Source organism: Denticeps clupeoides, chromosome 3, assembly GCF_900700375.1.
Source record: "Denticeps clupeoides chromosome 3, fDenClu1.1, whole genome shotgun sequence".
Lineage (NCBI taxonomy): Eukaryota > Metazoa > Chordata > Actinopteri > Clupeiformes > Denticipitidae > Denticeps > Denticeps clupeoides.
This window is the reverse complement of record NC_041709.1, coordinates 9,663,027-9,678,337: the sequence shown is the minus strand read 5'-3', so window position 1 is coordinate 9,678,337 and position 15,311 is coordinate 9,663,027. Positions and strand designations below refer to the sequence as shown.

The following is a 15,311-nucleotide window of genomic DNA, read 5'->3' as shown; positions in this document are numbered from 1 at the left end:
AACAGTTCTCAATCAATCACCTTCCTTCAGTCCCTAAAATTTACTCTTTGATTAAAAGAAAGGACACAAATGCTGCACGGTGTATGAAAAGCCCATAATGAAGGTAGAATCAGCTGAAAAAGAGCTCTCATTGCTGAAGATGAAGGAGCTGATTGCTGTTGTCTTTACATTGCTGGGATATGAAGGTCCATTATGTTATTTGTCTAGTTCAAATCCTATGTGCCAGCTGGTGCACACACTTTAAATCTGTGTGCTTAAATTTCAAAGGGAATACATGAAGTGAAGACATGAGTATGCTGAAGGTACCACCTCTGGTTATTTACAGTTAGGTCAGTGGAACAGTTAATGCTGGCAGTACCTGATTTGTGCTTGCTGCTCAATATGTCTTGACACTTTCACGCATTTGCTGATCCGATCTATCATCAACAATGCCCCTCACTAAACCTCACTGAGCTCAATGTCTTTCTGTTTGTTACATTACATTGCTGAGCCAATGTCAGGTAATGTCACCAAGATGGGCACAGTATAACCTCAGACAATTCCAAAATAAATGATATTTGACCTTTCATAATACATAAACAAAATCTTTCTGTACAATTAAACTTTTCATTTTTTTTTTTTAACAATTCTAATTCATTCCACTGGTGTCAAACATGGGAAACAGAAACACAGGGGTCTCTGTTCAGAATGAAACACTGGTTTCACTTTTCAAGACTCTCTGCTCCTTTTTGTAGTGAAATGTCATTGTTGGATCTGACAGCCAACAGACACCATTGCCTTTGTTTCTCGCATCCTTGCTGCTGCTTTTTAGACGGTCAGACCACAGAGGAATGTATATCAAAAGCATACAAGCAACCTTTCAGCTGATTGGTGGGGAAGGACCAGCAATCACTCTCTCAGAGCTGTATGTGAATAAAAGCCTTTTAGACTATATCAATTGAATGCGCCTGCCTCCGCCTGGGTGCGGCCTCCCCCTGGGTGCTGCCCCAACACTGAGGCTGCAGTCAAACAGAGTGATCCACACCAACGCCTCATGACCATGGAATAAATGGAGCTTTACAGAAGTAAAAAAAACATGCAAGAAAGAAAGAAAGGGCTAGATTTTATTCTGTGAGCTCCATCTCACACTGCATGGGTGGACACCTGCACCTCCTTTTCCATCGCTGCTAAAAAGAATGACCTCCCTGTTTGCCAGCAGGAGGGCTAGAAGACATTTTTCTCCCATCCCTGTGGGACTCCAGAATGACAGAGGGCAGCTTGCTCTTTCTACAACTGCAGTGGCTATAGAGGAACAGAAACCGAACATAACATGACCATGCATATATGTGTGAGATATATATCTGTATTTATGAGAGTATGTGAAAGGTATTTCTGTGCTAGATTGTATGATCAAGTCTCCACAGCAAAATATATGATGTACATATGGGGAAGAAATAGTAGTCTCCAATGGACTTGGTTCTATTAAGGCAAATTAAAAAGATAATAATCCCTCTGTGATACTGGAAACAGGCTAAAAAAGCAGCACTTTGTGTGAGTTTTACCTGTAAAACAGATCCAGGCTGGACCGTGAAACTGATCTGGGCTCATATCGCATGCAGTAAGTAGGCTAGGAGATCAGACAATCTGAGAAAACAGACAGGATGCACAAAAGTGTGATGTGGCTGACAGTGGCACACTAGTCACCTTCCGACCAAGAACAACAATGAAAGCACAGTGGGAGAAAGTTCCCTGCAGGGAATAACATAAGAGACCATGCATTTGAGAAACCAAATTGTGTTCCGTGACTGAGGGGCATAAAAGCATATGATGAGAGTGGCAAAATTCAGAGATTTCAGTGATGAATAGTAGGATTTGTGCTGCAAATGGAGACAAGTTATTATGGGTAAGTGTCTAGAAGACAGATGGAGAAAGCCCACAGACTGCATCGCTGGTTTTAAGGTGCCACACTTGCTCTACCTGCAGACAAGCCAGCTGTTAGGGGCCACAGGGAAAACATAGCTTAAGTGGGCCAGTGGCACATCCCTTTACTCAGGTCACATACATACACACACACACACACACACACACACACACATGCTGATAGAGCATGTTCATTCAATCCAGAGGGGGAAGAGCAATTGGTTCTGAGCCAGGATTAATTATTCTTGGCCGAAGGTTGGGCGCCCATGAGCTCTCCAGCAGTGGTCAGAGGGAGTGAGGTGTCACTGGACCACCGCTAGAGCCGAACACAGTGAGCTGCTACAACAGACACCATGGTCAATCACATCATCAACACATTCACAGCACACACATTCTTCTCCAGCTTGTGTTTAAATCTCCCCATTCAATTTAGACAAATGAATAAAAAAAAGAATGCCAATTGAATCATTGTGAATCCACAGCCCTGAGCTGATTTTGACCTTGTGTCACTGATATAATATCATCCAAATCCAGAAAATGTTGTGTGTTGAGTATTGGAGGAGGTAGTAAAAGAAGGTTGGTTAGAACTAGTCATGAAGTCCCGCTAAGTGAAGGGCAGACTGAAGTGTGTCTCAGTGCTCAGGAAGTTCTCTGTGTATAAAACACGGTATCCGGTAAAAGGTCTGATCAGGGTCGTAATGAGTCTGTCTGGAGAGACTGGAGAGGAGAGACTGATGAGGGGAGCAGGGATGGCATTAACCTGCCGGCAGCTGCATCTGAAAAGGGGTCAAATGAAGAGTCACTCAGTCCCCTTCCAGCTCAAACACCAGAGAGGGACATTATTTAAAATTTTTAGCACGCCACTTGAGTTCAGCGTGTTCTGCTGTGACTTTCATCCGGACTTCATTCAGTGGGCACTGAATATATTAATAATGCATGAATTCAGTAATAAATATTAGATGCACCAGATCACAGGGGTCAGACTGATCTTCTCCAATTAAACACCAGGATGATTAAATCTGTTTGCTATAGCAGAACAATATTAAATCAGAAATGCCATAACAAGCTCATTAGATTAATCACTTTTCATTTTTTTGGTTACTCAGGAACCTGACAGTGGAGCATTGACCCTGCATTAGTGAGAAAAGCATGGGATTTAGCGAGTAATGCTCATGATGTTTTATGAGAAGCCTATCACGATCACAATTCTACATGCGGAGCAAGCTTTGAAAACGTCAGATGTGAGAAAAGAAAACGCAGACACAAGCTCATGAATTAGGAAACACACTTGTCTTGTCTGCCAGTTGTGTGGGAGCCTGCAGACCTGTTTACAGACAGACAGGAAGAGCAGGCATTGTTCAAGCATTTGACATCACTTCAGTTTTTCATAAATTATGTAGGCAACAGTATTGAGTACAACATGCAATATTACAGGTGTTAGTTCAGATGGTATTCTGTGATTGGCATAATCATCATTTGTTCATGGTAACAGCATGAGATGAATAGCATCTGCAGACTGCAGGCACCGCTTAGCAACAATATCTCTGTTGTTTTTTTTTCTGGGACCATTTCTTCAACTATGGTCTAACATAGCAATGCTACTGAGATGATTCACTTCGCCTTCAGTATTGCAGCTCCTCTCATACATTATTGCTGAAAAGTAATTACTTACTGCGCAAGTATACGCAACGCCAGGCTGGCTTAAAACTATAAAAATGAAGTCTAATGTTAAATTATTCACCACATTTCATCCAAATGTTGCTCAGCACCTCTTCTGCACACAAGCAAAACAATCATAAAGACAGATGTGCTTGTACAGACAAGAGGTGTAAATGTCCTCACAGGTCAGGCTGCAGCTTTGTGACTGCTGCCCTGACCATCTGGCCTGGAGCTGTTGCACTTTCCACTGACCTGACATTTGGGATTTCCACAGTGGAATAAATCATATAAATCAACACCAACCGGGTCATATCGGGCCAGAATATAGAATTATATTGACAATTATTTTCTTCAGTTCACCTTGTTTGTGTTACAATCATTGCCAAGACTCCCATTTCACCAGCACAGAAAACATCTTTCAGCACCATGGGAAAAAGGTGAGCGAGAAAGAAGATGAACAAGCGGAAGAAACCGGTGCTCTGTGGCCTTCATTCACTCCAGAACAACCGCCGCCCTCCTCCTCCCACTGTGTTTGATGTGAGGCCAGAGTGCCCCAGCCCAATTACATCCAGTCTGGTGGGTTTTTTCGCCTCCCAGCAAATACACACACACACACAGACACACACAAAAAAAACTAAACAGAAAACAGGCTTTCCTCGCTGGTCCGGTTAACTCCCACAGCGACTGACCAAACTTTCGCCTGACCCTAGGGCTAGATCACACATCTCTTCTTCTCTGAGACTGAGGGCCAGCTGTATGGACAGCAAGCCTTCAGTCACGTGAGGGCGTTGAGAAAACGTTAAAGATGGCAGCTACATTAATAACAGGTTGAATAATAAAGAGCTGTGGTGCAGATTCCTGGTGTATTAATGATTCAATAATGAAATTTTACGATGCTACAGAGAAACAAAAAAATACCAGGCAGTAAATAAATGCCTGCCTGCTGAAGGCCAGTATTCAAAATACCCTGTATTAGGCCGAGTTTCCCCAACAGTCCAGCAGGTTTGCTGAGAAATCCTGTACCACTGAAGGACGTGTGCTAATGAACTCATAAAAAACATGTTATCAACTTCTTATCAATGATCTCAGCATTTTTTCAGTTGGCATCCTCAAAGAGCCACAGCAGCGTAGATAATGGGTAAACAGGGGCAGTAGAGGTTGGGCTCTCAGGTGAGATGCATTTTGAAAGCAAATTCAGATAAAGCAGGCCAGTAATACTACTAATGTTTTATTAAATCTGACTCTGTGTGAAAGGGAGTAATACGAGGTCTGGTATTTCCTTCCAATAAATCTACTTCCTAGTTTAATCCACAAACGGTTGACTGCAAAGGCACCATTTGACTTGCCACTCTTGGCTCTTCTCAAATCCCCTCGATGTAGAAAAAAAGATTTTAAAACTAGTGATGCAGCACAGGAATAATATAACAAATCTAACTAATCAGTGAGCAATAAACTAGCCAACGGTGATATGATCAACTTCTGTCCAGAAGGCTTAGCGATATTTAAAAGAATGGAAACCGGGTTAAGTCCTCCTGCCTGTCGGTGGAGAATCTAAAGGACTAGAGGCCTATTTACGGAAGGACTAGAGCCCTATTTACGGAATGACTAGAGCCCTATTTACAGAAGGACAGGTCAGCGGGTCAGATTTTCCCCTCACTTGTCCATCATAATCTTCACTACTCTTAAAGTATTTACTCTATGCTGTGATCACGAGTGCCACCACCTGCTATAGGGACAGAGAAACAGGATTACATGGGAAGTAGCATAATGTGTATCTGCTGGTCTGCCTGACATTTCTATGAATTGATTAGAACAGTGTTTCCAAAATAAAGATATAATAAAATATTTAGGTGTACTAACTTTTGTAAGATACCGTGTGTGTGTGTGTGTGTGTGCGTGCATAGAAATGCAATGCTTATTGTCTGTGCAATATATTTCAATATATTTCAATTATAGAATGCTATTAATGCTACTAAAATACAAAATTAAATTTAGGTCTGATTCCATCAAATTTCCACATCTTTCCAGTGGACAGCCGGTGGGGTTGTGACAGCCCGGTGGGGTTGGTCTCTGGCCAGTGATTTCTGCTCAAAGGCCCAGTGCAAACGTTTGCAGGAGCAGGTGCATGTGATGTGTCCTGGTAACAGATCGTGTGCATTTCCATTCCATACTGTCCATGCAAAGAATGGTTCCTGTTTTTCAGACCGTGAAAGATGTCACGGTCACTGTATTTCAATGCTCTAGCAATGGTGTGAATTTATCACGTTCTGCAGCCGCTCTTCTGTGTGTTCGAACGCAAGATCTGTGAGCATGTGTATGCAGGCCTATTTGGTGTCATCACACTTTAAAGGCATCATGTATTTCCAACAAAATGCAGCAGGCTGTGCTGGAAAAAAAATCCACGTCCTGATTCATGAGAAAAGCCCTTGTGCTGACTCGCTAGAAGAGCTTATTAAGGCCAAGGAAGGGATGCACGACTGCATGCTTGACTCTTTTTAATCCAAGTCGCTGCCATAAAATAGCGCCTGCCTGATGATCCATTTTACTGAGTTCAGAAAGGGCAGTGCCGGCACTATAACTGGAAGAGGTTTCCAGGGAGAGGAGAGTGCGCTCTTGGGTTCAGGTTTCTGCTTGGCTGTCAGTCATGGCTTTGTCTGGTGAAGCAGAGATGATTCTTGATGGAGATTGGTGGATCAGCATAGCTTTTGCCATCAGGCATTTAGGATTGCTTTAATAATAACCATTGAGCAAGTGACAGACTCACATTTTAGTCCCCTGTCCTGAGATTGTTGCACAACAAATTAATGTATGTATGTATGTGTTTGTGTTCACTCTGCAATGAACTGATCCCCTGTTCTGGGGTTCTTCCTGCCTTGTGGCAAAAGATTGATCCCAGCTTCCCCATAAACCTGACCTGGATACATGGTCACAGAAAATGGATGGCTATTCATATTGCCACATCAGACAGTAGATTTATTGCCAAGGCGTCCCGTCTGCCTTATCGCCACTACTGCAGCAGGTGTGGCATGAAATATGAGTCGCTGTCTCATTAATGCACATACAAATGAGTCTTTACTAGACTAAAGTCTCTATGAATGCACATTTTGTAAAATGTTCATAGTCCATAATCTGTTCCTTATGTCCTTCCTCCTCTTTCTCCCAATCAAAGTGACAGACAGAGAAGTAACTGAAAAGCATCTACATTTTTACTACATTCAGTAGTAAAGCTGTTGCTCTTGGCGATGATAACAATGGGTGAGGATAAAAGTTCCAAAAAGCAAAAAAAAAAAAAAAAAAAGTAAAAGGTTAGAACCAGTAATAAAAATAGATCAAATAAAAAATACAAATAATAATAAAGAACAATAAAATAATGGACTAAGATGGACTGATAGAGTTTGATGAATAGTGGTAATGCATTCCTGCAGAAGCCCTATCGCCCTTGGATTTGAAGCGTGTTCGAGGGACAACTAGAAGCGGCTCATTAGAGGATCTTAGTTTTATCTATTAAGTCAGCAATGTAGGAAGGAGCCTGGCCATTTAGTGCTTTACAGACAAAACGTTCAACTTAATTCGAAAATCAACTGGTAGCCAGAGCAGGTACGCTAAAGCTGGTTTAATATGATCTCTTTTCTTTGTATTGTATTGTAAGACCCTTGCTGCTGCATTTGCAGCCAGGCAATTGAGGATTTATTAAGACCTACATATAAGCCATATAGGCAAACATGGGAGAGGATTGTTGGCCTAGTGGAAATGTTCAAATCCTGAGCCACCAAGGTGCCAGTGAGCAAAGCACGTACCCAAACACACCGCTCCCCAGGCACATTTCATGGCTGCCCACTGCTCACCAAGAGAGAGGGGTTAAAGCATATGACACATATTGTTGTGTGCACAGTGTGCTGTGCTTCACAATGACAATTGTATTAAAAAAAAGCAGACAAAGTGACAGATGGAGCGATGGCGCTGCCCCTCCTGAAGCTGCAGTTACTGTACAGTAGCTGCACACTGGAATTACTCTCTTCCTGGCAAATACACTAATCTCGCAACAGCAAAACGCTGTGACAACCGAGGAGGGAAAAAATCGATGGTCCGAGATGAACAAACTGCCTCCCGTAATCTCCCGCTGGCAGGCCGACTCAGAGTTTTGGGGTTACACATCTACTCCAATTTCACTTTTAAACGATGGCCGGGCGGGTGGCCTCTACGCTCCGACACGAGAGACAGATACCGGTGAGACTCCTGTAATTGCCCTCTGGTTTACAGTATAAACACACTCTTTTACGTCAGGAAGCGAGACCCAGGCAGAGATGCTGGGAGCCCAAATGAGGCCAGAGGGACACCATACGGAATGCAGAGGAATGGGGGGACCGTATGGAGAGAATTTCCACCATGCTAGGAGGTCTGTGAATGTGTGTGCCCTTTGAGAACATTGTGGAAACTGACAGATGCATTATCACTTCGGTGTTATACCATATAAAACAGAGAATTTTAAAAAGGAAAGGAGAAAGGGGGAATGATGAACCTGACATTTACACTATGACTGCTCTCAATTCAATATATTTCAAGCACATAATATATGTACATATAACACATGTGTACATATATTATGTTTATATATGTGTACACACACACACACACACACACACACAGTTTCCTTCCACTAACCATTTTTAAAAACCATACAAAAGCCACAATGAGTGTTCCCAACTATATTCTAAACTATAAAAATTAAACCTCCCAAAGTGAAAGTGAAGCCAACTTCAGTTTCTGAAAATGACTGAAAACAAAACCTGAAAACTATTAAGCAGCAGACTAAACAACAGCATCCAGTGCAGAATGATGTCACAGCTGCGGCTGGTAAAGCACCAACAGCACACGAACGACGGGTCGTGACATCCAGCACAAACGTGAGAGAGCAAATGGAAATATGCATCTCGTGGATTTACTCTGAAGGACTGCATTTCATTTACTCCGTGCCGTGTTTTCGAGGAGTGAAGTTTTCCATTTAAAAAAAATTCGAATTAAAAGTCAAATCAAATTGACTTGTGATTGTCATACCCCTACGCTATTACAACCCTGCATAGTTAAACATGTTTTTGACTTCTTGGTCGTGGGTGTATTAGAAGGTGTCCTGGTGCTACGGTCGGCATAGTTCTGTAGGCATCAACAAATGGACCCTTCCAGGGAACCATGACCTTCATCTCCGTTTCCCTCTGATCAGTAATAAAAAATGTGGGTCGGGCCTGTCTGCCTGCTGTCTCCCTCCTCCACCACCACACCGACCGCAGACGGGACCAATCATCGGGGAGCTCTGCTGTGATCAAGCTTCGACCCGTTCTTGACCCCACATTTTGAAACATGGCCCCGCTTCAAAACAAATGAGTTTCGACCCCAAAACAACCCCAGGGTGTCTCAGAAACCGAAGTTGAAATGACCGGATTAAAATAAATGGTGAGCGAGACAGGGGAGAGAAGGGCGAAGGAAAAGATTGGTCGGTGTGTGAGCAGTGCCACGTCCTACACCCGAGCGTGGCTGGGGGGGGTGGAAGTGATGAGGTCAGCAGGAGACATGCTAAAGGCTACATCAAACATACGTGCCACCATAAATGGGTGCAGGGTGCGGGGCTGCTGGTGACATGAGACCGTCCATCTGCAGCTGTCTGACAGAAGAGGAGAGGCCCGTGGGACACTGCAGCACTGCAGAGCTCACACCTTTCTGGACAAATGTTAAGGAGATTCTCTCATCTGCCCACATTTCACAATTTATTGTTCGTAAGTCACATTTAAAAGGATAAAAACAGTTACATTTGACTGTTAAACAGTCAATCGTCACACCCTTTTATTACAGTGACTCTAATATGAAATAAAAATGTATTTATTATTACAGTTATGATGACTGTCATGACTGCATTTAAAATGAAATAAAATATCAAATAAAAATACATAAAAAAGGAAGATTCACCAGCTGAATGTGTTTGTATTTCAATGCATTTGTATGAAGTTGATCAATCATCTTTATTTTTTCCCCAGTGACATATCGGCCATTTGCACACAGCCTGGCCGTAAGTGACCAATTTCATTATTAAGACCTTTTGATGAAGCAGGTAGGGTGAAGTTTTCCTGACATCAGGACTACTTTTCCTCTCACAGCCAACTGATTACACATTCATCTTAATTCCCCCTTTATGGACTCGCTTGTCATAGCATGTTAGGGATCACAATGTGCAACGTCTGAAGTCAGTTTTACACTCAATGGTCGCGTATGCACACAAGGTTTTCATGTGTATTTGTAAAAGAAACCTATTGTAGAGTCTGAAGACACCACCTGTTCTCCGATGCAACGCTTGTGACGGTGCTCATTTGCATAGGAGTCTGGTTATTTTGGAGCACAAAAAGAACTTAAATTGCCCTGCTCTCGTTCCCTGGTCCCGCTTTGTAGCCCACTTCCCAGATCAGTGAGCGAGAGGATTTCGCTCACAGATGGTGGTCTCTCCTTCACCTCACACTCCCCCGTTCCTCTGTGTTCCTGTTCCCTCGTTCGAGCACATGCTTGCTTTTTTTTGGGGAGTGGGGGGTTGTTACCCTGCTCCCGTTGCTTAGCGACAACCCTCATTTACAACACACCCCATGTCCAATTTACAGGATGTCCTATCAGCAGACTGGGACGTCCGCCAGGACTTGCAGCTAGTCAGCGAGAGTGAGTGCTGTGTGATTCTGCCGGTTTCATTCAGCACAGGGGCCGATGTGAGCGACACTGGGTGAGGCTGTATGCATAAACACAGGAACTGCCGAAAATTTTAAAGAGACATTTAGAATTTAGGAGCTTCTGGTAATGGAGTAGACAACTATGTGGGGTAGTTACACATCAATAACTGCTATATGTATGAGACTAAGTGAGTATGTGTGTGAGAATATCTTAAACACAGTATAAATAAATGCATGTATGAGGGTGTGACAGTGTGTGAATGAGTGCAAGTCCCTTTTTGACCCCTTGCTGTTCAGGTCCCTGATTTATGGCTTAAGTGGCTGAATGTGGATCTGAGCGAAATCCATGCTTTTAAAGCAATACATCAGATTCTGTTATGATTTCAACACTCACGGTGTTGTTCTTAAGACGTCCTGCAGGGACAGACTGGCTGCTGATCTACCTTACATTCGTCCTCCCAGTCTGTCTGCTACAGACTATTAACTGTAATTGACAGAACCTCCCTTCCACTGCCCTGCAAATAGGAGGGTAGCAAGACCCTTTGTCTCCATTCCACCCACACCCACTGTTTTCCAGGACATCAATATTAACACAGGATTAAGAACAAGTGTCATTAGGGCAGAGGACTTTCACTCTCCTGGAGTCTTGTGTAATGTGCTATGGGATCTGGGGAGTTTAAAGACATCTTGCTGTCAATAAGCCAGGTAGTATCAGGAGCACACTTCTTCAGAAATTGGTAATAAAAGCGCTATGGAGCGGTCTCCATACTCCTAATTCAAAGCTGCAGCTAGCTAAAGTGGGTTTTGACCCCTAAAGCAGGATCAGAATGAACAATAAAACAGTGACAGTCTTGATAAAACATTTTTAAAAATTAGAACAGAGTTCACTCCGCTCTCGTGCAATTTTTGGGTTTGAGTTCCCCCCAGGCTACAGCCGAACCAGCAGACACCCTCACCAGGCCTTAAATGGAGTCCTCTTTACAGTAAACAGAATGACAATCGAGTGCAATTATTGGGTAATCTCACATCCCTGTTCTGGAAACACACTAAGTTTTAACCTCGAGGCGAGAGGTATTCTTCCACACAATTCACCCAAGATTACCACAACAAAGGTTGAAAGATTATGTCTGCAAGGACGGGGCTCTGTTTTTAAGTGCTTGCTGTGGTTTTCTTCTAACCCAGGATCTGATCTGACATCTCTCTCTCTCTCTCTCTCTCTCCCCCAGATATATATATGGGGCATGGCTGAAGGAAACACAATATTCATACATGGCCACCTGACCACATGCATGAAGGAACTCTCAGGTGTTATTGCTTGTTTTCATTTAACTGATTTCTGCGTTCCTTTAGACTAGGCAAATTTCAAACTCGATAACGATGCTAATGATGGTACTCAATATTATTTTTGATACTACAGGGGGAGAAATTTTTTTAAATATATATATATTTTTAATTGTATTTAAGTCAGAACATTGTGCAATTACATTATTATAAAGCACAGAGAGAGATTGATTGTCTTTCAAATGCTTTTTTTTTGCTCGCTTTGATAGCGACAACTTTGAAGCACTTTTTGCAAATGGGCTTGTCCACCTCTTTTGGTTTTCATCCAAAAAGCGCTTGATTTTTACATTTTCTAATGTAGCCAGGGGAGGGTTGCCAGATGCTACGCTGAAAGTTGTTGTAGTCTGTTGGCGATTTCCGTGAACCAGCAGATGCAAATCTGGAATTTAAAGTTTTGAAAGTGCTAATTGATATTGAAATTGCTAGAAAAGTTTGGTGACTGAGAATTTTTTGACAACATTACTTTAGACTAGAATAGCCATTTCATAATCCCAAACAAAACAGAAGTGCTTGAAAACGTATGACTTTGTGATCGGCAGGCTTCAGCCTTAACCCACAATCCCAACCTGTGGCCTGCCAGCTCTCGCCTGCTCCAGAACGTAGTGTATTGTGCTGGAGTGGTAAAGTGAAATGGAGCTACTTTCTGGTTTAATCAACATTCCTCCACTCTGCGGGTCCGCCAGGAATGCAGAAAATACCAATTTCCTTCCCCAAAAGTGGCCCTCGCCACCGAGTCAAGGCTAACATTTTCCCCTCTGACCGGCTGCCACAGCTCAGGGGTTAACCCACCAAGCTGCTATATTGTCCTCGCAGCTCAGAAAGCTCCTCTGCTATTTTGAATGTGGCCGGTACAGCTCTTAGGATGATCTGGCTGAGGGAGAGTTAAGAGGGACTCTGAGAGACTGGGGAAAACGTCACTGACCTTCCTTGGTCAAAACAAGAGGACTGTGGTCTGTTGAGAGTGCCAGAAGGTCACAAGGAAATGCAACTCCTGCAGACAGGGGTCCTGATTAGACTGCTGGGTGTCACCAGGCACCTCAGAAGACAACCCCGTACAGTGACCACAGGCAGAGGCTTGCTGACTCAGGCCTCTGATCTACGCAAATATTGGCTCTCAAAAGGTGTGCTATATCTCCCATGGTCCCAGAAGAAGCCTGGAACCTAATTTAGTTGTACATAAGGGCAGACGAGCAGCTACAGCATGGCTCCCCGAAATGGATCCACACCCTAGAAACTGAACGGACCCTGATTCACACTGCTGAGATTGGTGCAAGGGCTCAGGCCGGACCATCTCACAGTGCGCACCCTCACCGGGCCTTAAATGGAATCATATTTCTTCACCGGATTATGGTAAATCGAATGACATTAGGATTAAATGAGTATTGTATTGCATAAAATAATATGGAAAATAAAATGCATATCAGTGAATTTCTTCATTAAAACAATGTGCAGTCTTAGAATTAGTCTGTAATCTTTATTTTATTTAATGAGTCAGAGTATAAATTTGTTTTATTACCCAATTTTTAAGGGCCCAACAAGACGACAGAATTCCATCAGCTTTTTTAAGATCTGGAACCACGACTGGAAATAAACATATTTCCAAATGTCTGTCTTAAATTACTGCGAGACACGGAAACTTTAGAATCAGAAAAGAAAAGCACAAACAACAGGGAACCAATATTTTTTTACAGTGTTTCACGCTCAGCTACAAACCTGGTCACGGTTGTAGGAGAATATCATTAATTTTCTAACCGTTTCAGCTTTGTGTGGCACAATCTGTGAGCCTGTGTGCAGCCCTTTCTGGCCAACTCTGCAGTGGAGCTGTATTTAATCTGTACATGTCGTGTCCCCAGCCTCCTGTCAGATGTCCAGGTCCATGCCTTCTGGGCCGGAACTTTGTCTTTCCTTGTCTTGTCAATATTTCCCTGATTCAGTTCAGCTCACATACTATGCTGAAATGCAGGGAAATGCAGTGGCTCGATACACATAAGTTGTCTCGATCTGGCAAAAATTTACCTGAAACAAGAGAAAGGCTTTTTTCCCCATTACATTTACATCATTGATCAGACGCCCTTATCCAGAGTCACTTACAGTCAGTAGTAAAAGGGACTGTCCCCCCCCGGAGACACTCAGGGACCCAATGGTAGTAAGTGGGGTTTGAACCTGTGACTTTGTGGTCCTCTGGTTCATTACCTTTTATAAGCAAGCCGGCTTGCGTGTTGCAGCATTTCAAACAAACGTTCACTGAGAAGTGGCATGTCAGACCATTCAAGCTGTTGTAGCCACTCTGGCCGCCACACTTACCTCTGGTGCTACTTTGTGACTGCTAATTTGTTCTCTGTGTAACCGAGGGCATTTCTGCAGGCCATTCAGAACAAAGCTTCGAAGAGCCACTGCGCAAACAGCTTAGGGACACTCAGAACACTCTGAAAAGGCTGTAATCGAACAGTCTATAACTTTTCACAGCAAAGTACAAAATCAGGTGAGTGTTTCTGTGCAGAGCATTATTTTGCTAAATATTAAAAAACGACTTTGTCCACTCAGAATTAAAACTCAAGTAGAGCAGTTTTCATTTTATAATATCCTTCAGTTCATATCATGGTGATAAACTGAATTCAGATGGTGCGGATAATTATGGATTTCACATTGATGAGGGAAAGAGACACTGCTGTTGATGCACAGAGCACACAGTGTCTGCACAGAGACAGATTCATAATTACAACTCTGCATTCTTCATCCATTCAGGGTTATAATTTAGATACCAAATTAGATTTAGATAGTGTATATGCCAATACAAATAAAATGCACATTGAGTCTATTAAATATGAAATAACATGCAGTTGAAAACAAGTGTGTCTCTTTGTCTTCATTGAGTCCTTGAGACACGCCCAAATCTAAGAGAGTAGCCAGTATCACTATTTCCCCGAGTAAGAGGAACCAGAAAAACAGGGATCGACACCAGAAACACTTCATTACATGACAGTGCTCTCATTATCCCAGCCTTTTTAATATTAGTTAACAATCAGTGTGTATTGTACAATGGTTTTGCCTGCAGCCATTTCACCCCCATTCTCAAACTGGATTTTCCATGTAAGATCATCATGCTCTCCCAGGTTCAAAGGATAAGTGAAACTCGACTGCAACCTTGACGTGAACCATGACCCACATCTTGGGCTAGATCCTGCTTTACTTATCAGGTCATGAGGGAAATATAACTCATGAGTTGCATAACATTATAATAAATAGTACAAAAAATACTCATTGGCCTCTCTATTAAGAAGTCCAGGAGCACATGTACATTTAACTAAAAGATTGTTTATCTTCATTTAAATCCAGAGCAACTTACAACCCAGTAATTACAAGGAGAGTCACCCTGGGTCAACTGTCTTGCTCAGGTACTACACAACGGTAGTCTGTGTGTCATCCACTAGGCCATTAGCAGCCCTGTAGTAGCAGGACCACTTTCTAGCAGGCAGAGACATTTGATCGTGGGGTACAAGTCAAACTGTGGGGGCCTAGCGGATAAGGAAGTGGCCCCGTAATCAGAAGGTTGCCGGTGCCACTGAGGTGCCACTGAGCAAGGCACCGTCCCCGCACACTGCACCCCGGGCGCCTGTTATGGCTGCCCACTGTTCACTCAGGGTGATGGGTTAAATGCAGAGGACAAATTTCACTGTGTGCACCGTGTGTTGTGCTGCTGTGTATCACATG

At 43.0% G+C, this 15,311-nt stretch overlaps 1 protein-coding gene across 2 annotated transcripts in view; it reads right to left on the bottom strand.

Annotated features, from left to right (window-relative positions):
- The window catches only part of LOC114786209 (multiple epidermal growth factor-like domains protein 9), a 63,787-nt gene that overhangs the window by 29,503 nt on the left and 18,973 nt on the right, over positions 1-15,311 (bottom strand). The window lies entirely within an intron of this gene.